The 23,660-nt window shown below is 39.3% G+C and overlaps 1 protein-coding gene across 1 annotated transcript in view; it reads left to right on the forward strand.

The window, feature by feature from the left end:
• Positions 1–23,660, forward strand: part of LOC118776509 (metalloprotease TIKI1-like) — a 70,812-nt gene that overhangs the window by 39,376 nt on the left and 7,776 nt on the right. The window lies entirely within an intron of this gene.

Genomic DNA, 23,660 nt, shown 5'->3' on the forward strand with positions numbered 1-23,660 from the left:
GGAGCTCCGCTCTTCATCTCCTCTCTGATGACAGCCTGAGGCAGCCAAAACCATAGTATTCACTCCCTGTCTCTCTGTCTACAAATGCATAAACACACACACACACGTGTGCTCATACGCATATGCAAGCTTACATACATGCATACACACAGACAAGCAGAGACAGAGACACATGAACCCATGAATGCCCACACTGCCACACACATGCAGATAAACACACACACAACTCGCTCACATACTTGCATGCACACATACAAACATGTTCACAAGAAGCACACACAAGTTCACACACAGAAGTAAACACTCATACCCAGACATATAGACAACTCGCATAATAAGAAAAACAATCACAGAAAGACAGATGTACACACACATATGATTGCGCATCAGTGATAGAGGAATGTCATTTCCATGGACGCGGTATAGAGTAGTGGTTATAGCCGCATGGTGGAGGCCAGCAGCAGTTCAACAGTGGAGTTCTGTAACTGCAGCATTATCTGGTGGTTCTTTGCCAAATGGCTGCCAGCTCCTAGCTCCCATCTCCACATCTCTGGATCAGAGCACCCTGGCAGACGACAGATTGAAAGGTTGAAAGAAACAATTTATTTTGGGGCTTTCACAAAAAGGGATCGAGACCACAGAAGAGACACGAGAGAAGTTGTTGAAAACAAGAGTGTGTCCGACAGAAAAAAGAATGGGTTTTTTTTTTCTTTTGGATTGGGGGAGGGAGTACAGGGAAGTGCGCACCATTTAACAGGATGGGTTAATGCCCCCCCCCCCCCCAATCTAGAGTTTAGGCCTAGTGTAGACTGTAAACTGTAACATGAAGTCTGATTCCCAAGTAGCAAGCTTAAGCTGTACCCATAAGGAGGTTGCTCCATTTAAAATGCTTTAGTTAATATCCAGCTGTATAAATGGATGGTGTCAGTAAAAAATGTCAAGGAGTCAGCAATATTATAAGCGCTACATGACCAGATTTCAATGGTTGGCCAGACAAGGTACAAACTAGCTGGTAGAGTTAATGAGTGCGTTAAACCATTAGATTACATTTTTTTAAAATAGTTTAATAAGAAACAGTTTTGAGACATGAGAAATTCCTTTAGGTGGTAGTGTTAAACTGTAAGCAGTGTTATATTAGGAACTAGACTTGTTTCTAGTTTTTATATTATTTTTCATAAGTGGGATTGATTGCTTTGCTGCTCGCTCCTGTCGGCTTCAGAATGCTATAAAACAGGTACTATGCTCTGAGGTAAAGACCAATGCGCAGGATAAAACCGGGTTGTCGAACGTCTGTTATTTTATGAGGGGAGTTAGCAAATATGGCCATGTAATTTCTGTCCGCGACATTAATCATCTACCCCTTGACAACTGGAATGACTTGCCACATACCCAGACTTTTATTCACACCACATTTGGCATGGAGGCTCTCACTCTGGCCACCTGGTTTCCCTCAAATTTTATCAATAAACAAATTATATTCTGTAGACCTGCTCTTTTGTCTCGTAAAATCTGTATAACCTGCACACTTTAGCAAAGCTCCGGGTGATTTCATGCTCTAACATCAGTGTTTTAGAAAATCTCGCAATTAAGCTTGTATGTGGGATGTAGACTTTGATACTTACATTGCTGTTAATCAGTTTGGGCCTCTTATTTCTTCCTCAGTAGTGTGCTTTTGCTAAGGCAACTCTAATGAACATTTATTGAAAAGTAGTGTAGGTCAAATTTTGGTAAAATGCAACATTATGGAACAATGTATTTCTGAGAAAAAGAGAAATTTAAGAGAAATTAATTAAATCTATGTAATATATAAGTATGTAAGTATATGCTTTTAAAAATATTTACCTAATATACAAGGTGTTTTATACTAAAAGATAGAAAATGTTTGCATATGAATTTAGGCTTAGCTATGAATTTCAAAGCACTCTGGACTGGGGGCACTGGGAGAGGAACTGGTACATTTTGCACAGTGGTTCAAAATTCATTCACAGTGGTTCAGAAAGAAAGAGAAATTACAGTCCCAAACGAGTATTGTTAGTGGACCCTAGACAAGCACCAGGCCAGGTGAAAAGACACAAAGACATCACAAATGCAGTTGCATATTGCATTGCAAAAGACATGCTTCCCATTAGCACTGTTGAAAATGAGGGATTCAAGAAGCTTATCAGCTGTCACGGGGCAGATTTAAAACCTGAGACTGTAGACAGACTTGTCTTTCTTCCCTGTAACTTGTAGGGTAATGGCTTTGCTTGTTTAAAACTTACACAGAAGATATTGACCACAGTTGAGATTTTTCTTTTGTTTATTTATTTTGTTTACATTGTCAGCTAAAAAACTTACAAAATGTTTTTTATTTATTGTTTTATTTATTGACATTATCCTTTAAAACACTTTGTAGTCCGAGTCATCACACTGCAGCAGTTAATTTTTCTATTAAGATATTTATTTTGTTGAAGAAAAAGGACTGAAAAAGGATTGCATATTTTGATGTTGAAAAAAGATTTTGTCATTATAATTGTTTTGAATATTCTACCTCAGATTTGTGAAATGTTCTGCTGTTTGGCAAGTGTTTGTCATGTTCTGACCATAAAGAATAGTTTAAAACCACAAGTAACCGTGGTGGTGGAATTGGGTGCAATGCAAGGGGCACCAGCTAAAATCTTGCCTAGGGCACCAAATTGGTTAGGGCTGGCTCTGTTCAGACCATTATGACTTTAATAGGTGTTTTTTGTTTGTATTTGGGGTTACTTAGAAGTGCTAAGTGGGTTTGTGTGGTAGCTGTGGCTTGGGTGAAAACTGTCGTATTTATCTGATGCGGTGCAAGAACGTTGACATGTCTGCATGTGGTTCTGTAACAGCAGTCTGTTCAATTAATCACAGGCCCTTGCTGTGCTGTTGGTAATTTCCATTAGTCCTTGAGACTTTTGAAGCGCTGGTTCTCCCTCTGAAGTAGTATTTCATTTTGCTTTAATTGCTCTCAGATTGCACCTCACAAATTGTCAGTGGCAGTGGGTAAAGCAAAAAGTAAAAGAATTGGGAAAAAAGCATAGCAGTTGAGAAACTATATCTCCCAAAAGTGTTTTTAGGTTTTCTGACCTTACACAAATCACATTTTACAACTGCTTTGCATTGAATGGTCACATAAATGGAACACAGATGTAAAAAATAAAAATAATAATATTTAAAAATAAAAATAAAAATGGATTGACATTTATACCAGTACCAAAATGGCGATGCAACTTGTTGAACAGGTTAGGAGTAGTGTGTCCTTTGGATTTATCAGCTGATGAACGGCCTTGAGCCTTTTTACGAGATGGGCCCCGAAGCACATCAGCCTGGTGAAAGTTGGATTAGAGCCACTGATGTAAAAACAGTTATGAGTTACAACTGGGGTTAAGGTCACTGGGTTTACAATGTTTATCCATTTTTCTACCTTCTGGGAAATGTACTTACGTAGCTGTTCTGGAAACAAAAGTATAAAAAGCATGTAATTTACTGGAAAAACATTTAACGTGTTGAATTGAAGCTTGAAAATCATTTTATGCTCATCTGAAATCTACTGTCTGAAAATGAACCCCAGCAAAAGTGTTACATTGCCCCTTTCATGGCTGATTCATACATGCCTGTTATGTCCAACAGAACACTCTCCCTGGATGTATGCATTCTGCCAAAGTCTTGCTGACAAGAACATTTCCATTTGCATGCTGAGAAGGTAGGGGAGTAAGTAGTTTTTCTTGATTGTGTCTGCGTCTTGATTCTTCACAGTTGCAGCTTGCAACTTATCATTTAATGAAATCAAAGCTTAGGGAGTGTAGTCATGGCCCTGTTCTTTTTGCCCTTTCTTGTTTCCGTGGTTGTTTTTTGACTTCTGTTTTAAGGGGCTCGCATGAGTGATAGTGTCAGTAGTAACACCCTGATGTCATGCAGTTGAAATGAAAACATGATTTTTTCTTTTTTGTTATACAGTACAGAATAGTTGTTTTGTTAGCCTACATATACGTGCTGGCCTTGCATCATGACTCCACTGACTGTGGTTTGAGGAAAAACATTCAGATTTCTATTCCAAGTTTCCACACTGGAGGCTTTGTTTGGTGGATGGAGAAAAGAGAGGATAGATACATGCATGCATGTAGAGACACACACACACACACACACTCACATGCACATGCACATATTATAGATGCTCCAGATGAAGCATCAGTAATATGTGGGGAATGTAAACACCTCTTGTGTGACCCGTAAACTACACTAGTAGCCCAGGCTCCAAGCAGGGAGAATCTGTGTTTTGCTACCATTTCATTATTATCCCTCACTGAAAGGTAGTCATTTCTTTCCTTCAATGTAGCTGCATTGAACCTATCTATTCCCATTACCCAATATCTCCTCATCTTGGAGAGGAGACCAGAACAGTATATTGCTGTGCAAGGTCTGTTTGTGCACATTTGTGCATGTTTATTGCTTTATGCTGCTTTAAAATGAATGTTCAACAATATTAATGTGAGGAGTTTGTTCTTGGACAGGTTCAAAATCCAATATTTTCCACCGTTAAATGATTTAAGGGAAAATCACGGTCTCATCTTGCCTCTCATCGAAGGTTTTTTTTTGGTTTGAAAAGTGAATTAATTTCAAAATAGGTTTGAACTACAGCATTCCTCTCAAACAAAAGATGTAATTGCATAACTTCAGGATAAAGCCATATGGAGCGAGTGAATTACAATGGCTGTGTAATGATCTTACCCTAACCTTAACCTTAACCCTAATAAAAATGGACATCAAAAGACTGGTCTCCCTGACTTATCTGACAAGTATCCAATATTCAATCAGCCGCCCTCAGGTTGTCTCTGCCCAGGTATTCCAAACATCCCAGAGGTCAAGACCACAAGTCAGGGCACGATTAGAACCATCATGTGCTCACAGGTTGTCTTTGAAAAATATTGATGTGGTATGATGGAAGATTTTCTGCAGTAGTTCTCTCATAGTTGTACTTTTATATTTTTGAACATATTTTACAAAAATAACTTTTATTTGGTGCTGCAAAGATGGAAGAAAGACTTGAAATACTGACTGTTAAATATAGTTCCAGTTTTTATAGATTTGTTTTCACTGCGTGTAGATTTGTCTGCCTAGTTCAATGATATCTTTGTCTGAAATGCTTCTGAACCACCAAGACATTGGTTCCATGACTTTCCATTGCTTTTACTGGCTATGTGAAAAATGCCTCAATGTGTGGCTGTACTTTCTTTGCTTTCTATATAATCTAATATTGCTGTTCATTTGGTAAGATTGTTCATGAATTTTTTTAAATGTTTAAGGAAGCCAAGGGAAGAGATGTTTTAAATGCTGATGAAGTGGCTGTTGTGGTTATCCCTTGTGGCCTACATGACACACATGAGGTTTGGATTGATTCCTTTCTTTTCCAGTAAATTCCAGATAAATGTGCAATGGTGTGTCCTAAGGCTGTAATGGAAGGGTATTGTTTGTGGTGAAATCATTGCGTAACAGATGGCAAAACAGCGCTAATGAGTCAGTTGAGGTTTCTTTGATACTGATGCACACAACATTCCTTCTCAGTGTCTTTTTTCTAGTCTAGTAAAGAGCTCCATAAGAATACCATCAAAAGCATTAATATTACCCATAACCATGTGCTTAAATAGGTTGAATAGCAATTGTGCAGTTTTATCAATTGGAAAATCCACAGCTGGAAGGAGTGACTGGTTGACTTGTTGAAAACTTTAAGTGCAATCCAGTCATCTTGTGATTGAATCAATCTGCCTGAAGTCTGTCACCTTTGCAAGTGGCAGTGATTGATTGGTTTCTGGGCAATTTGGATTATTTACCGATATGGAGATAAACCGTGAATGGGGTGGAACTTTCATATCCACTCTGCCAAGTGGATGTCAGTTGCCTGTCGTGAATGTCTTTGATTGATGTCTTTACTACTCTGACTGATGTAAGTAGGTGTAATTGTATAAATTGTTTTCATTCTGTTTTTCCTCAAGAAGGCAGTTTAATTCGGAGATGTGGACTTCATCTCAAGATCACCCCTATGGAGTAGTCTGTTTGTAGTCTTTTGTCTGAGAGGTCTCCATATCAGACCTGATTCCACCCAATATTTGTGTTCTCAAGCTGCTACTATATTCAATTCAATTCAATTCATTTTTATTTGTATAGCGCTTTTTACAACACAAGTTGTCACAAAGCAGCTTTACATTGTTCCTCAGACCCCCTGAGAGCAAGCCTAAGGAAACAGTGGCAAGGAAAAACTCCCTATCAGGAAGAAACCTTGAGCAGAACCCGGCTCAGAGGGGGAGCCCATCTGCTTCTGGCCAGCACTGGGCAGATAGAGTTAAAGACAAGTTATACAATGTACTTTAAGACATTTAAGATTGATAGACAGTAGTAATTAACAGCAGAGTGATTATAAAAACGTCTCCTAGGATGTCTGGTTCTTGGAACGCAGTTGGCTTTAATGGGCAGGGCAGCGAGATAGCAGGACTGGAAATCGGGATGAGACGCTTGGGCTACAGCTCCGGACAGGAGCCCGGAGCAGGGATAGGAAGCAAACAGAAAACAGTGATTAGTGGATGATAAGAATGGCAGGGATGTAGAACAGAGAGGCAGGAGAGGAGGGGCAGTGAAAAAGGTGCCAGTGTGCAACAAGGAAAAAAAACCCCGGCAGGCTAACATTATGGCAGCATACTTAGGGGACGGGAGGCAAGGGACCGGCATAGTCATGAGGGCGACCCTAAGGCAGAGTCCATGATAAAGTGACAGCAATGACCACTTAGTCCACCAGAGACTCTATGATCCAAGCCAGCACCAGGCCATGTCCCTCAGCTGAAGGATTTACTGTATAGATATGTTTTGAGCCTAGACTTAAAGGTGGAGAGAGAGTGTGTTCCCCAAATCTCGGTGGGTAAGCTGTTCCACAGGAGAGGGGCTTGATAGGAAAAGGCTTTACCGCCTATAGTAGTTTTGCCCACTCTTGGAACGATGAGAAGCCCGGCATTTTGGGAACAAAGGGCTCTCTGCGGAAGATATGGGTGAAGAAGGTCCTTAAGATAGGGAGGGGCAAGCCCATTTAAAGCCTTAAATGTGAGTAAGAGTATTTTAAAAACGATCCGGTATTTAATAGGTAATGAATGGAGAGAAGCTAGAACTGGGGTAATGTGCTCAAAGCTTTTAGTTAAGATTCGAGCAGCTGCATTTTGTACTAGCTGAAGGGGTTTTAGTGAGACATTTGCACATCCTGACAAGAGGGCATTACAGTAGTCTAAGCTGGGTGTTACAAAGGTGTGGATTCATTTTTCAGCGTCATTAATTGATACGATTTTCCTGATGGAAGAAGGTGGTCCTAGAGGTGTTAGTAACATGGGTTTCAAAAGAGAGCTCAGGATCAATAACAACACCAAGGTCTTTGATGGCTGTACTCGGGGCAGGGGAGACACCATCAAGGTCCAGTGTAAAATGAGTGAATTTGCTCCTGATTGAATTTTGGCCTATGACCAATATTTCGGTTTTGTCTGAGTTAAGGAGGAGAAAATTTCGGGCCATCCAATTCTTTACATCTGTTAGGCAGGCCTCCATGTTTGATATATTCAGAGGGACATCGGGTTTGACTGATATGTATAACTGAGTGTCATCCGCTTAATGGTGGAAATTAATGTCATATTTACAAATGATATCGCCAAGAGGCAACATGTACAACGAGAAGAGCAGAGGTCCAAGCACAGATCCTTGAGGTATACCATATCTTACTCTGGAACGAGCGGAGGATTCATTGTTAATGGAGACAAACTGATATCGTTCTGATAGATAAAACCTAAACCAAGATAGGGCCTGTCCACTTATGCCAACCAGGTTTTCGAGGCGGTCAAGGAGGATACAATGATCGATGGTATCAAAGGCTGCACTTAGGTCTAGCAGCACAAGAAGAGAGATACAGCCATTGTCACAGGAGAGTAGAAGGTCGTTGAGCACTTTCAGGAGAGCGGTTTCCATACTGTGGTGAGGCCTAAATACGGACTGGAAAACTTCCAAAATGTTGTTAGAGTGTAAAAAGGCACAGAGTTGCTTTGATACTGCTTTTTCCAGAATTTTTGAGAGGAATGGAAGGTTCGAGATGGGCCTATAGTTTGACAGGTCATTGGGACACTGTTTTAGGAAGCTGGTTGGTATGGGGTCAAGTTGGCTGGTAGAGTTATTAGATGAATTGATAAAAGAAGAAAAGTCGCTAAATGCAATGGGTATAAAAGAGTCAGAGCGTGAGGCGGGCCTAATAGACATACCTACATAATCTGGGATGGGACTGGCCAGGCAGGAGGCAGAAGTCGATGAAAATTTTTGTATTGTGTCTCTTATCTTTATGATTTTACTATCAAAGAAGTTCATGAAGTCATTGCTACTATAAATTGCTGGTATGTTAGGGTTAACTGATGCAGGACTCTTAGTTAATCTGGCAATAGTGCTAAACAGATACCTAGGATTGTCCTTATTTCTCTCAATAAGGGTAGAGAAATATTTGGATCTGGTAACTGTGAGGGCATGCTTGTGTGTTAGGAGACTTTACTTGCACGCCAGGAGAAAAACCTTTAATTTGGTGGAGCGCCATTTTCTTTCGAGTTTTCACGTAGCTTGTTTGAGAGCACAAGTATGGTCGATATACCAAGGTGCTAGCTTTTTGTCTGCCACTATATTAAAGGCATCTTAAAACCCAAATTCCTCTGCTGTTTGGTGTGAAATTTTCCATTCTTAAATCCCATTCAGTTAAGAATGTTGCTCCTTCTTTTCACTGATGGCAACAGACTGTGAAGATGGTGTGAAGAGGTGATCTATAATGCCACATACCTGAACGCCACCACTCCAGATCTCATAGAACAAAGAGAAAGGAAAGGTGCAGGAGCCTATTGAAACAATTGAAATTATTTACTTTAAATTATGGAATAAGGCCATTTGTGTGACTGAGCCGCCCTTTTATGTGGAATTCAACATTTAACATATTTTTAACTCCGAAATAGAATATAGTCCGTAATAGAATGATGCTTTAACATACAACAAGTCAGCCAAACCATATTTTGTGCATTAAGTCTACATATCAGCTGGCCTAACAGTGTTTGAATGTGTACACTAAGGAGCTGTTCAGTAACTGGCCTGATAGTGTTAGAATGTGCAATCTAAGGAACTTCCAAACCACACATTTAAAAGTTTTAAAATTTTACTTATTCACCTTTCATTAGACCAATTTCTCAGATGGGTTGTAAATATACAGTGAAAACATATTTTAATTGATGTGTATAAATGAAGCACTGAAGTGCTTAAATACCTACTTATAATATTGTGTTGCCATTGAGGAGCTAGCTGTGTGTCATCCAGATGGTTGCAGGTTTGGGTCCCAAGTAAGGTGCTGCTTCTGTACTTTTGAGCAAAGTCCCTAACTTAAGTATTTGATTTGGTGAAGTATCCAGATGTTTTTCATATTCATAAAGTCACTTTGAAAAAGGGTTTTTGTTAATGAAATGTTGACATTTGGTAATATGTTCTAATGTAATGTTAGTAATTTTTGTTGAGCATCAGCGTCTATAATGTAAGGACCCTCAGGCTAAATGTTTTTCTCATATTGTCTAATGCTTTATTTAAAAGCCAAATGTAGGATTACGTAGATTACCTAGTCCTGGGCATCTGTGTTTGGAGAAAGGGCAGCTGTAATCCTTTAATTGTTTCATGTTGCCAGGGAATTCTTTTTAAATGTTTACACCAACAGAAGCCCCTGTATTTTTCTGTTCAGATCTCACCACAAGGACTTTGCAATCCTCCTTATGCTTCCTCTCTCACTTCATATTTCTGTAATTCGCTTTCCACCACAAATCCCAATACACTCTGTGGATTGATTACTTTTGGAGGTTAAAATTGGAGACACTGAGTATGGAGCATTACATTCTAATGAGATGGATGTGCATTTGAAACGTCACATCTCCGCCGATCCAGGTATAAAAAAATGGTCATCATAATTATTACATAATTATTCCTTTGAGAAGGTGATACAGCATTTACATAGCTTATGCAAAAGTGACCTAGCCTTTTTTTTTATTATTTATCCTCCTCTGCCCTCTGGCTCCAGTTTTCTGTAGTGCACTGTGCAGAGCTAGCCATTTGGATTTCAAATTTGAGTTGACTTACACAATTACCTATTACTAAAAGAATATGATCCTTATGTAGAATCATTTCAAAAAACAAAGAATATAATTGAGAGAAAAAACCCTTCTCTTTCCTAAAACGACTGCGCATGCATATGTGCAGTCCAGTGACGAGGATATTTTTTCCTAAAACTGTGTGGTCCTGATAAGTTTCAAACAACAACTGCAATAAGGGTTTCTCTGTTCTTTCACATTAATTCTTTCAAAATAAATTTTCAGTAATATTAATCATTGATTAACCGATGCAATGGCAAATAGGAAGATTTTATGGCATCTGTTGCAGCCAGGCGTTTGAAATCTACAGAAGACTTAGGGAGGACTTAGCGTGTTGTGATATAGGTTGGTGTAGATTTTAGACTTAATCTTTTTGTCTTCATATTGAGTGCTGAAGGCAGGTGGTCTGACCATGTTTACATTTACATTTATTCATTTGGCAGACGCTTTTATCCAAAGCGACGTACATAGGTTACAGTTCTTTACAATGTTATCCATTTATACAGCTGGATATTTACTGAGGCAACTATGGGTTAAGTACCTCGCCCAAGGGTACAGCAGCAGTGTCCCAGCAGGGATCGAACCGGCAACCTTTCGGTTACGAGTCCTGCTCCTTAACCACTATGCTACACTGCCACACTGTTAATGTGTGGGCATGGGTTAATCACACTTGTGCACTCACTGGGCACGTATCCACTAAATCCATGTATCCAAATTGTTTCTTCTGTGTGACAATCGCTTCGGAAGCTGAACAGCCGCTCACCCAATACGGCGGGTTTGTTTGCGTTTATGTAATGACTGGTTTTGGCCTTACATAGAGCCTTGATGTGGGTCTGTCAACAGCCGCCACCCACAGACTTGAGTCACCCAGCAAACACTCAAACACACCGCACTGGCTTGGTGCACCTCTCTGCAAGCTCTTGACAAACTTGGAAGGTCCTCTTATAAACAATTCTTCTCCTTGATTTAAGCTGGGTTTCCTGTTTGTCTCTACTGAATGCCTTTCACTGCCTGCTTCTGTGTCTGCCCACAAAGCTTTGTTTTGACAGGAGTATGAGGCACATCTGAAGTTATGACTGATGAGGTAAAAGGCAGTACAACCCAGCTGAAATGATAAATAACTACAACCCCAATTTCAAAAAAGTTGGGACAGTATGGAAAATGCTCGCACAATATAGTACGCTGGTACTCACTCAAATTCCCCCGACTGTGCTTGCCGTTTAAATTACCCGAGGTGCACAAGTTCGTGCACCCGTGACCCTGACGTCATGTGGCATACCCGTAACAGATATAAAAAAGTGAAACATGCAACCGTTTTAAAAACAATAAAATGATCTATTTGTACACCACTGTCAAATATTTGACTATCTTGCCTCAGCCTTGGGTTTGTTAGGCATAAATGGGTCCATATAGTAGCTTGGAGCTCCATAGCCTGGATCAGCTAAAAAAAAAAAATAAATAAGAAGGTCTTTTTAATATGCATTCATTTCCACATTCTGGTATGGCTGGAAAGGTATCATTGTTCTCAGTGTATGGCCTATGACTGAATAAGTGGCAAGGCATCTCTACCACATGGAATTCCACCATGATTTATTGATCCCCTAACTACACAGAAACCAAAGTGCTGTAGTATTATATTAGACAGTATAGTATTAGACACTAATTTTTAAACTACAGTTAGTGGCTATTTCACATAAGCTGGATGCAAACTGTGGCTCTTTAAATCATCTTGTGAATCACAAAACAGTAACTGTAAGGGACCATAATGTTTTAAGGCAAAATTTCTTAAAGCAGCAGACAATGGTTTGTTTTTATTTCTTTCTCTTGATATGATTAGACTGCCATTTAAAGTATGTCTGTAGCAAATGTAATTTTTATAGTGCAGAGAAGACTTTTTCTCGACTACCCTGGTATGTTGTTTCTTTTTGTGAGCAGAATTGTCAATTATTTATCAGCTGAATTTCTGTTTCCCTCTGTCAGATTTCCATTTTAGTACAACTGTACTCAGGCTTAATTATGGATGAAAGATGCTTCTTCTAGATGCCTAGTGTACATTTTGTGGCTATTGTTGAATTTTTTTTCATTTAAGTGTGGAATTAAGTGTTTTTCTTTTGAATGCTTTCCGGTTCTTCTGCTTTCAAAAGAGCCTAACAGCCGTGTTAGAAACGGCTAGTTAAACATGCCAACCAAAAAGCTGAGTCTATGTGACTTTTAGATGTTTTTCCTCCATGAAAGGGAGTTATAAGGCACCTGTCATGTGAAAACCTGCAAGAATGTATGGTGGTGCTTTCCATCAATCAGTGTGCAACAACACAAATGCTCGTTGTGGAAGGCATTGTACCAGGGAAAACTACGTTTGGCCAGTCACCTTAAGCCTGCCCCCCCACCCCAAAGCAGGACAGGGTGATAGGGGAGACATTGGAGCATGGTCATGTTCTTGTTTACTCAGTTGTCAAAGATCCAGGGCTGGGGGTGGGGAGGTGCCACTTGTTGATCTTTTGACCTGCAGCTATCCCCAGGATCTGAATGACAGGTGAACTGTCCTCTCAGGGCCACAGCAGGACAGATAACCCTGCTGCTCTGTTTATCTAGCCCTGAGCAAAGAGCTGGGCCCTATTTTCTCACACTCTCAATTACTGCTTAATTGCATGTGTCTTGGCAGTAGGGGATGGGAAGCTCAGCATGTTGGTGCAGCCTGTAAAGTGACAGCAACTGGTTAAAGCACTCGTATGTGGGGCTTCAGTGTCTGTTGGTCATGTGGTTGTGAAAGGCCAGAGTATTGTGGGTTTTCTTCTTCTGTGCCTAGTTTGGCTTTGAAGATTATTGGCTATAATGGTTTAGGTATATGAAGGATATGCATAGCATGTACACAACTGGTGAGCCACTGTTTATTTATTTATTTTACCCCCAAATTTGGCAACTGTTACCAAGTCCAGGATTTGCATTCATATTACACAGCATAGGTAGAAACAAGAATTATAAAGGCCATATGCTGTAATAATGGAAATCATGGGAGTGTGTCATTTTTGACAGTGCAGTGTTATAGGCATGACAAGTCCAACATCATGTAGGCTTGAATTAAACCTTTTAGCTTGATGACAGATTGTATCTTGGGCATCTGCTGTATTAAACGCAGTGCTTTGTGTGCCTTATGGAGTAGAACTATATAGGATTGAATTTTGGCACTTCGTCAACTGCCCACTTAAGATGCTGGGTAACAGATCAATACATGCGTTCACTTCACTGGGCTCACACACATCTCCTGAACCTGAGGCAGAATTGCATTTATTCTGTTCAAGCCTGTGCAGAAAAAAAAAACTTTGGCTAATGCAATGGCCTGTTTTCTTATGAGGAGTCCAGGGGAATAAGGATTGTGCACTGGCCACACACAACTGCTTAGTCGTACAATTCAAATCAAATTCAACCAAAGGAATGCAAAGAATGAAGCTGGATATATAGGACACATTTCTGAATGCAGTTGTATATCCCTGGTGGTGTAAATGTAGAAAACTATGTTTATTATGTATTTAATTTATCGAGTAGATACTTCAGGTTGACTTACAGAGCTGTAGCAGAGGAAAATGCACAGTATAATGCAAAATACAATGTACACTTTAAACCCAAATAATTAAGGAAAGAAAACTGCCGGTAGCATAATTCATATGATTATTTGTAGCATCTTGTATTCATAATCTACTGAAGTGACACAAAGCATGAACAGATATGTGTTCATAATACAATTTAAGAACAAGTTACAGCAGTTAAAGTGACTCACAGATACAAGCTATCAACAGTGGTTAATATCCTACAACAAGTAGTGCTTCCAAACCAGCCACTATTTATAAAGACAGTACAACACAACACTCTTTTGAGGGAAAGTGCTATCTTGATGAAGACATACAGCATGGAGAAAAAATCCAAGATGGCTGAATGCAGGTGGAGGTTAAGGAGAGTCTAAAATGAAGGTGACAGTTTCCATTTACATTTATACATTTGGCAGATGCTTTTATCCAAAGCGACTTACAAGTGAGATACAATACAACACAAGCAAAAAACTATATGGAGTCAACAAAATTAGAAGCACTGCATGACCAGGTTTCCAAGGTTGGCCAGGCAAGGTACAAACTAGCAGGTAAAGCTAAGTGCGTTAAACCATTAGATTACTTTTTTTTTTTAAATAATTTTATTTTATATAATGTATATAATATTTATTTTTTTAGTAGGAGACAGTTTGAGACATGAGAAGTTCCTTTAGGGGGTAGTGTTTCAGGTGCTCAGGTGAGAGCAGAAGAGCTGTGTATTCAGATGTTTCTTGAAGACAGAGAGGGACTCAGCAGAAAGGATGAAGTGTAGAAGTTCATTCCACCATCGGGGGACAATGGCAAAGAAAGTCCTGGATAGTGATTTTATGCCACAATGCGACGGGATCACCAGGTGCCATTCGGTAGCAGAACGTGTGTGACTGTATGGGAGCAAAATGAAGGATTTTAAAGTGAACTGTGGAGAAAAGGTAGAGACGGCATAAGCCTGTGGTTGGCACTATTTCTGAGAGGAGTCCCCCTAATTTACAGGGACAAGCAGATTGTGCGAAAGGAGGAACCCAGATTGAAAGATGTGGGATAAAATCTGCTACCAGTCCACTATAACTTTTTTCTGAGGAAACCATTAAAATTAAGAAGTAGATAAGGTCATTTTGTAAGGTAATACGTATTCACAAGTGTATTAACACAGCCCAAATCTGGGCCTGCATTGAGGAAATGGGAAACACAATCTCAGCTTTATAAAGGTTTCACAGTCTGTTTCAGCCTAAATGAGCCATTTTCAGATGTAATGGTTCAGAGATTAGTAATTTGATCACATAATCAAAAAATGTTTTTCATCTTCAAATCTCTCTGATTTTTGCCAGACTGCCAGTCAGCAAATCTAATCATATCATAATATAAACAACACTGTAGAAGACATCATCAAAGTGTATTTTCTCTCTCTTGCCCATTCACGTCATGTGGGTGACTGGGAAATGTATAAATTATCCCCTATCAAGAACAATAAGACAAAATGGGATTAAAGTCTTAAAGCTTTCCTCACACATCACTTAAATGGTGTATTCCAGCCTACAGCACTACAAAGACGTCCGATCATAAGTAGGCTAAAGCATTAGATTGCCAGCTGGAACTTTGAAGAATTTGGAAAGTGCAGTGTTATGGATTTTTGTTTTGAACCATGTTTTTTGAGTGATTGATTTTTGTAATGCCTCAGGCTCTGATATTTTTATTTTTTAATGACACAGACTCTTTACAATGTTATCCATTTATACAGCCGGATATTTACTGAGGCAACTGTGGGTTAAGTACCTTGCCCAAGGGTACAGCAGCAGTGTCCCAGCGGGGATTGAACCGGCAACCTTTCGGTTACGAGTCATGCTCCTTAACCACTATGCTACACTGCCGTGTTATTGGTTGACAATAAATAGTAGAAGTGGCTATAAATGATAGGTGGAGGTATGAAAATACCATTTAAAAAGTTTGTATATGGGTGACATTCTCCTATTTTATAGTATCAGTGATTGTTCAATGGACTGTAATATGAGGGGGTTGACCTGTTTAGTGGGAGCTGCTTGTTTTAGGACTGATTCACATTAGTTTAGATGACAATAGCTGAGATTAGGTCGCAATGCATTATACAGTACTGTATAATGAATGTTAAATAAAAATGGTCAAATGTCAAATAAGGACTGAAGTCAATACATAGTGTTCAGCAAATTTCTCTTTGTCTGATATAACAGGTTATGCTGGTCTAGAGAGCCCACTCCAACACAAAATGACAGGTCACTGAAGATTGTATTGAAAGCTGTATTTTATACCTTTGCGAGAACCACCAATAGAACCAAGAGACTTGATATTCCAGTACTGGCATAGCCACATCTGAAGGCTTGTGAGAAATGTTTTTGGATTGTTCCTTTCAAGTAAAACAATTTCTGTTTGAGTAACAAATTGAAGGGAGTGGTACTTGATTCTGACTCTAAACAAAGTTTTGGACAAAGAGCATTGTGGTGCGAGCCAAAAGACAAGCGTCTCAGGTCACTTTCATATTGTAGATTAACTACCTTCAAAATTGACGAGACCAGGTGTCAGCTGTTAATCTGACGTTACATTCGTTGGTTGTGTACAGAAAATAAATTAAATAAAATACACACCACTGGCCTAACTTTGTTTTTCTGTGTCTACCCAATCTTCCCAGTACCCGTGCTGGAGCAAAGCATTATGGAAAATGTAGTAATACAACAACTTAACACAAGCACATAGTTCTCTTATGTTTGTTAAGAAGTACAAATTAAATATATTAGTTTAAATCGTTTCGTAATAACCTATTCTTAAACCCCAATGGAATAATAGTCACAACACATATCCAGGCTTCAAGAGCTCTGTGCTTAAGTACCCTATCAAATAAGAAGCTAAGAAAGCATGTTTTTTTACATGTCTGTTGTGGGGTTCCTCTGGCAGTCTTGTTGGGGGATTTCTACAAGGGCCAAGGCTCCTAAATGCCTTTGTCTTAGACTCATCACTGATAAAATTGTGCCTGAATCAAATTGTGCTGTTGGCACATTATGTTATCCTAAAACATATGGTTCTAGAATGGTACTCACTTCATCACATGTTCAAATAATAATCCATTACATGGATTTGTTTGTCATAGTTTAAACTGCACATGCAGGGAGATCTCATCCCTGCACCAAATGCTGCAACAGCTTCGCACATCATTTGGTAACTTGCTGTGTAAGCAAGCAAACTACATGGGCTAACAATGGTCCCTGCACAGGCACCCCAAAATTACTCTACAAGTGCCCATCTCAGTGTTAATTAGGAGATGCATTGCCTGGCCTCAGGGCAGGTCAACACTATTCAGGGGAAGACAAACCAACAGGCCATTTACTGGTTCCAGACATCAGACCTCGGCAGTCACCGCAGCTTACCACAGTGGTGTGAAACTCAACTTGTGGAGGCCTGATGTGTTTACTGGTTTTTGTGCCAACCAATTGCCTCTGCTTAACTGGTATAATTACCTATTAGTAACTAGAATAGGGTGCATGTGTGATCTACCATTGTGATACATTCTTCATTTGAGTAAATGGGCTAATTATGAACTTAAAGGCTACGATTACATTGAAGACGAGCACATAAACCAGGTTTTGACACCACTGAGTTAGTGCAGATGAGTTTGACAGGCCAGTTTGATTGCACACAAAATCCATTGAATCTGGAGTTGCCAGGCTGCCAAAGGCTACATTTCACATTCGTTCTCACCTTGAGTGTCACTGTTCACCCTGTTTTACTTTTTCCTACTCTCCAAGCAAATTTAGTCTGAAAGCACTTTCTGCAAGAATGAGTTTGCAAAATCATAAAACTACAAATGTTTATAAAAAGTCAACACCATAGGAGAGGGTTTTCTAAATTGGGATTATGATGGAGATACTTTAAACAAACCCCTCTGAATGTGTTGTTATCTTCACAGGGAGTGTGTTCTGTGTGGGGGTTGAAAGTAGCTAAAGACTAACATCTGTTTTTTTTTTTTTTTTAGTGAATGAGCCATGTAACTCCACTAAGGCCTGAAAGTGGCATTGGGAATGCCAGTGAAATGGGGTCTAGACCACACAGTGGGTAGCTTGCAAAAATTAATTGTAACCAGTTCGATAAAAGCAGATGATGTTGCTCTTCAGCTCACCTCAGTAACTATGCATTCTCCTTTCTGTTTTTTTCAGACTTTGTTTGATGGCATCGTAATAATTACAGGGTGATAATGTAATACTGATAATTGTGGTAATAATAATTTTAGTCCTTGAGTGTTGGAGTTACAACTGGATTTGATCTCATTGTATAAGATATATGGAGTAAGTGTTGCTTATGAACAATGACGCTAAAGGTGATAACGTACAGTCAATTTAACTTGCACTGTTTGTATAGGTTCAATAGGGCATTTTCACAATGAAACAAATGACGGCGAGAGATCACACAGTGGATGTGTGTTGTAACTTGTAATGGGCCATTTGGGCACCTACAATTTTCCTCTTCTGTCAAAAATGATTTATTGCTCCCTCTTAGGAGAACTTGTCACTGGTTCCTGAAGGCAACGAAAAATTATAGATGCTCCCCAGAAATAGCCTCTGCATGTTGTGTAATTCCTAACTATTGTGTCATGTGGTCAGGACAGGACTGAGTTCTGAAGATGAATTCAGGATGACTGGCTCTTACATCTTACATTACATCATTTCTTTGAATAGGGAAAGCTAGCGACCTATTTTTCTGTTTCTAAATGTATACATGCATGCACTACACAGATCTGTGTTTCGGCCATTGCTAGGATGGAGTGGTGTTATGGGTGACTCAATTTGTTCTGAAATGTTTCCTTCATTGTTGCCTCTCTGCATCTCTCAGTATTTTGCATATTGTACTACGAAACAGATAAACACCCTCAGTCATTTTACATGGGAAGATGTAGCCCTTTAACACTGTTTGTGTGATGGGTATAGCTTTTAAGCACATCAATCACACAGCTCGTCTCTTAAATGCACCAATCACATAGCTTGTCTCTTAAGTACTTACCACAAAGATTAAGTATTTAAAGTGGCCTTGATATAAACAGATTATAGGAGATGACACTGTGGCTGTAAGTGACACAGTCACTCAGAACAGCTGTACACTTACATCCTGAGTTACAAAAGGTTATGAATGGCTATACTTTTCTCTTCAGCTTAAGTAAGTTACCACACTTGATATCAAATTGTAGGAGAAGTGAATGCTTGGAGATGAGTGTTAAATTGGTTGTTTGAGGAAAAAAAAAATATAATCTAATTTTATACAAGTAATTTGATTTACAGTCTCTTCAGTAGCCATCTATTGTGATAATTGAAAAAATGGCAGTGAAACAATAAACATGTTGCTGTGAAACACAGCTGACTGTATTAATAGATGGTATGTTCACTATTAATTGAAACAGGTAAAAGATACTGCTCTACCACAGGGGAATTCACCCCTCTGATTTACCCCTCCCCTTTAACCTTGGTCCTTGCCCTAATCATTGGAGCTGACAGGAAGTGGTAGTTCATTCTGAATATTTTCCAGAGGAAGATTATATACACTCTCAGAAAGACGTAAGATTTTTTTCTGTTTTCAAGATCAATAATTGCATGTGTTTACATTCCCTACATTTCTGGAGTGGGTAATGTGCCAGTTAGCCAAACTCTCTCAAGCCTTTTTCAGACATGCACTGAAAGCCGGAAGGTATCCGGCCCTTACCCGGAGGAGCTGTATGTGAGAATGCAAATGTCCGAATCAGTCGGACCGGACATGTGACGGACTTCGTTCTGCCAACTCCCTAGTACAAAATCCATCTCATGTCGGAGTGAGCCCATGTGTGAATACAGCAGGCCATGTTCCGGAGAATTCACTGCAAGCGAGTGGGCGTGTTGATGACGTTTCTATCTTTCTATCATGCGACCGGTGCAAAACCGGAAGAATACAAACATCTGCCTCCTACTCTTTTCTGTGTGCCTGTGAATTGCTTTCCACTGTTTCATTGACATTGTGGATACCTCCAAATACATGCTATTTTGAGTCCAATGATCGTTAAAGAGATAGTTAGCTATAGCTATACTTCCAAAACTTGTCTCTTGCGATGATTAATAACATTGGTTAGTAGTTTATTATCTGGTTAGTAGCTAGCTAAGCTGTAGCTAAGTAGCCTAATAGTGATAGGTATAGTGAGATAAGTGAACTGGTGACCTAACATTACATAGCAAATAACAAAAACTTACCTTCCTGTTTATAATAAATGTATAATTAATAATAAATTATGTGTACCGGTAGCACCATTTGGATGGCTATGTGTGATTTTTTATAGGCTACCCAAAAGTAAAATAGCTATGTTTGCCTTCTCCTCCTCCACGCCACATTATGTGCCCATACCACCGAAAGGTAAGACATTGAAAAGAAAACGCCTGAAAACACTTCAACTCGCGAGTGCTTTTCGTGAACTCGTCAATATTTTTCACTCGTGAGAATGCAAGTGGCGTCTAACTGGAAAATAGCACAAGGAAATCTGGATGTTTCTAAACACGCAATGATTTCAAGCGACAATGTAACATACTACAAATGTAATTATTAATGGTCGCATTCTGGGTACTACACTGAAAAATAGCATGCAGTATACAGTATATACTTGTGTAGTACGCAGTACACAGTATGCAGTAGGCAGTTGAGAATACAGCCAATGCGATTTCTGCCACGTACTTTTTGCGTCATGTCCTGCCTCCTGCACACTCTACCCAGGCGCCACCCCTTGCCTAAACCAAACCGGAGTATTTCCTATAGGTGAGAACGCGTCTGTCACAGATAATCTCCTGTTGTGTGCTTCATGTGTGAAAGGGCAATTCCGGCCAAGTTGCGGACCTGATTCTCCGGACCTTGTCCGGTGTTCATATGTGAAAACAGCTTCATTCAGAAAGGCATCCCCACACCTAGCAAGCTGGCTATCTGTATTTACATCATTAAGATAAACAGGGCAAGCTGTGTTTGTTAGATCACACCCTAATTGTTACAGCTGAGGAGCTTTGGTAGTCTGCCAATTTGAATTTCCTACATGGACATGTCAGAGTAATAAAGACTTTTTTCATAACTAAATTCCTCACTTTTCTTGCTGATGCAGCTATGCAGATGCTGTTAAATTCAATAAATACCATTCCCTGTAAGTAGGTGGAAAAGAGAAGGCACTTTTACTAAATGCTGTTCCCAAAGTGAATAGCTTTTCAAGGCAGAAGATAAGATATAAGATGTAACATTTAAGATATGAAATGACCTGTGTTTGGCAATTACTATTCTGATTCAGAAATCTCACATGAGACACATGTTTTTGGCTACTGATTTCAACTGATTGCATGTAAATTGTGGCCTATGCTTTGGCCTTTATGTTTTCTTGCTTGTCATTGTAGATTAAACATTCTAATAACCTGTTGTTTTCATTTGATTCTCTGGTCCTGTATTTAAATCCATCAGATTTGTAGGCTTTTTTCTTATTTGAGGTTATTATTATTTGTGTATCCTGGTAGATGATCCGTTTTGTATGTCTCCAGGTGTGATTGAAACTTGTGCAGCTGAAACCTGCCCCGTTCATGCATTACATAAAAAAAGATGTAGCAGTGTAGCAGATTGCATCCCATTAGTGACATTCAGCAGATAGCCCCTCCTGACTGTGGCTGGCAGTGTGGGTCTCCCTTTGAAGTCCCCTCCCCAGAGCAGCCGTATTGTGTCAGGGATTCCATTTGTCCCACTTAAATCCCCTCATTATCTGTGCTCTCATAAATCACGAAGGGGTACGTTTCCCAGCTTAGGCTTTCACCACTGCCTCCTCCCGGGAACAGAGTGCAACACTGTCCCTGTGCCTGGGGAAGCTGGGGGAAAATCCAATGAGGCCTGGTTTTTTTCAAGGGGGGTGGAAGGGGGGAGAGGAAAAAGAAAAACAACCTTCAGGCAACTGAAGAAACACATGCTGTTGATTTTTCTCTGGAGTTTTTTTGCAGTTTTGTTTTTTCCTGTCATTGTAAGCCCAGGTTCCTGATAGGATAGCCCAAAGGAAGCTGCTGTTTTTGCTATCAATATGAAATGTTGAAAGGACTACAAACTGCTGCAGAGAATTGATCCTTGCTGATTTTGTATAGACTTGCATTAATTTACTAGTTTCATAGGATATACAGGAGTGAGAAAGAACGCAAGAAACACATGAACTGGTTTTGTGAGCATTCCCATGTCAGAAGTCCAAGAGTTCACCTTTAAATTGATAGTTGGAATGACAAGATAGTAAAATCATGTTCATTTCCTTCTGTGCATGTCTAAATTGTACTACAACACATTTCAAGAACTATGTGTGGTAATATGACATCTGCATAGACCAGGTTCAGCCATCTCAAACCCTAGGTTTTCTTGAAACTTCATTTTATGATTGGTTACTAGAAGTCATTTTTGGGATTGTGACCCACTATTGTTCAATTTCTGATTTAAAAAGTTGACATGATTTTCCTTTTTTCCTGAAATGTGTAGGATTTGAGGTGGCCTCCCCGGCACAGACTAAATTTTCAGTCACATTAATTGTGGAAAAGTACAAATGTAACATGTTTGCATTATTGGCTTCATTATGTAACATTGCCCTCACAAGCAGAACATTTGTTCAATTTAAGGAAAATTGATTTAAGGATGTTCAACAGAAATGTGAAATGAAAGCATTTTATTTTCACAAAGCAACTTTTATTTCAAATACACACATAATTTTTACATTTTTATACATAATTGTGTGTGTATATATATATATACATATATATATATATATATATATATATATATATATATATATATATATATAAAATATAATAGAATAGCCCAAAGTGTGTGTGTGTAAAATTTCAAAATGGCTGTAATCTTTTCAAGCCAATTCCTTATAGCCTGGTTGTTTGAATCAAAAGAAATGTGAATCATTACTAACAGCAGACATTCAACATCCGTGGCTCTCCATCGCTTTTGCTGTGTACTGTTAATTAGCACTGTAATGGACTCTGGTGATGTCATCTCATCTAGTATGCCAGTTTTTAGTTTGAAACATGGCGGTATGTGTAACATTCCAGCCATTTTAGCATATAAAATGACACATAAACAGGATAGTTCTACAACTTATTTTTCCCCCACAGCTAAATTTGCTCCTTATTTCCTGAAATTGATTGTAAAAGTATAATGGCTGAAATTCAGAAACCCATGCAGCTAGTTTATGTGTTTTACTGTTGCTACTGCTATTACAATTACCACTGCCTCTGTGTTCTGTATTATAGATATTACTATTATCCAGCTCTATTTCAGTAAATCCAAATGAATCTGATATTTGTATGTAGATTTTATCTTATGTAACAGTAATTGAATTGCAGAGCTCTGTTGAAATTCTTTTCTTGATTTTTGCTGTCTAAGTAGAAAGCCATTCAATTGAAACTTTTTGTGGCCTAAGTGTCTCTTGGCCTCCATTAAGATGAGATTAAAGCTCTGGCTTTTGTTTACACATCAATATGGTGTATGGCTGAGCTGGTGGGCACAATGGAATCTCGTACCCATTGTGCTCAAGTAGAGAAGAATGGGGACCTCTGACATGGCATCCTGACCTCACAATGCATTACTTCACCTAGAGTCCTGGAGTGCAGGCTGTTTCACTGCAGGTCAAAGGGCTGGAGAAAGCCCAAGAGCAGGTGACAGCAGGCCCACTCAATCATGCTTCTGTACCCTAGTTTTGAAGAAGGTGCTCTCCAGTGCAGTTAGACTCTTCAGTTTTTATTGTTGATAGCTGGTCATTGATGAGTTAATGAGGCCAAGAAAGAGGGATTGGGAACCAAATATGCAGAATTTTAGTCAGAGCTGAAGGTATGTGTTTCTAATTGTTTATGTATGTGCCTTT

The sequence above is a fragment of the Megalops cyprinoides genome, chromosome 4, assembly GCF_013368585.1.
Source record: "Megalops cyprinoides isolate fMegCyp1 chromosome 4, fMegCyp1.pri, whole genome shotgun sequence".
In the NCBI taxonomy this organism is placed as follows: domain Eukaryota; kingdom Metazoa; phylum Chordata; class Actinopteri; order Elopiformes; family Megalopidae; genus Megalops; species Megalops cyprinoides.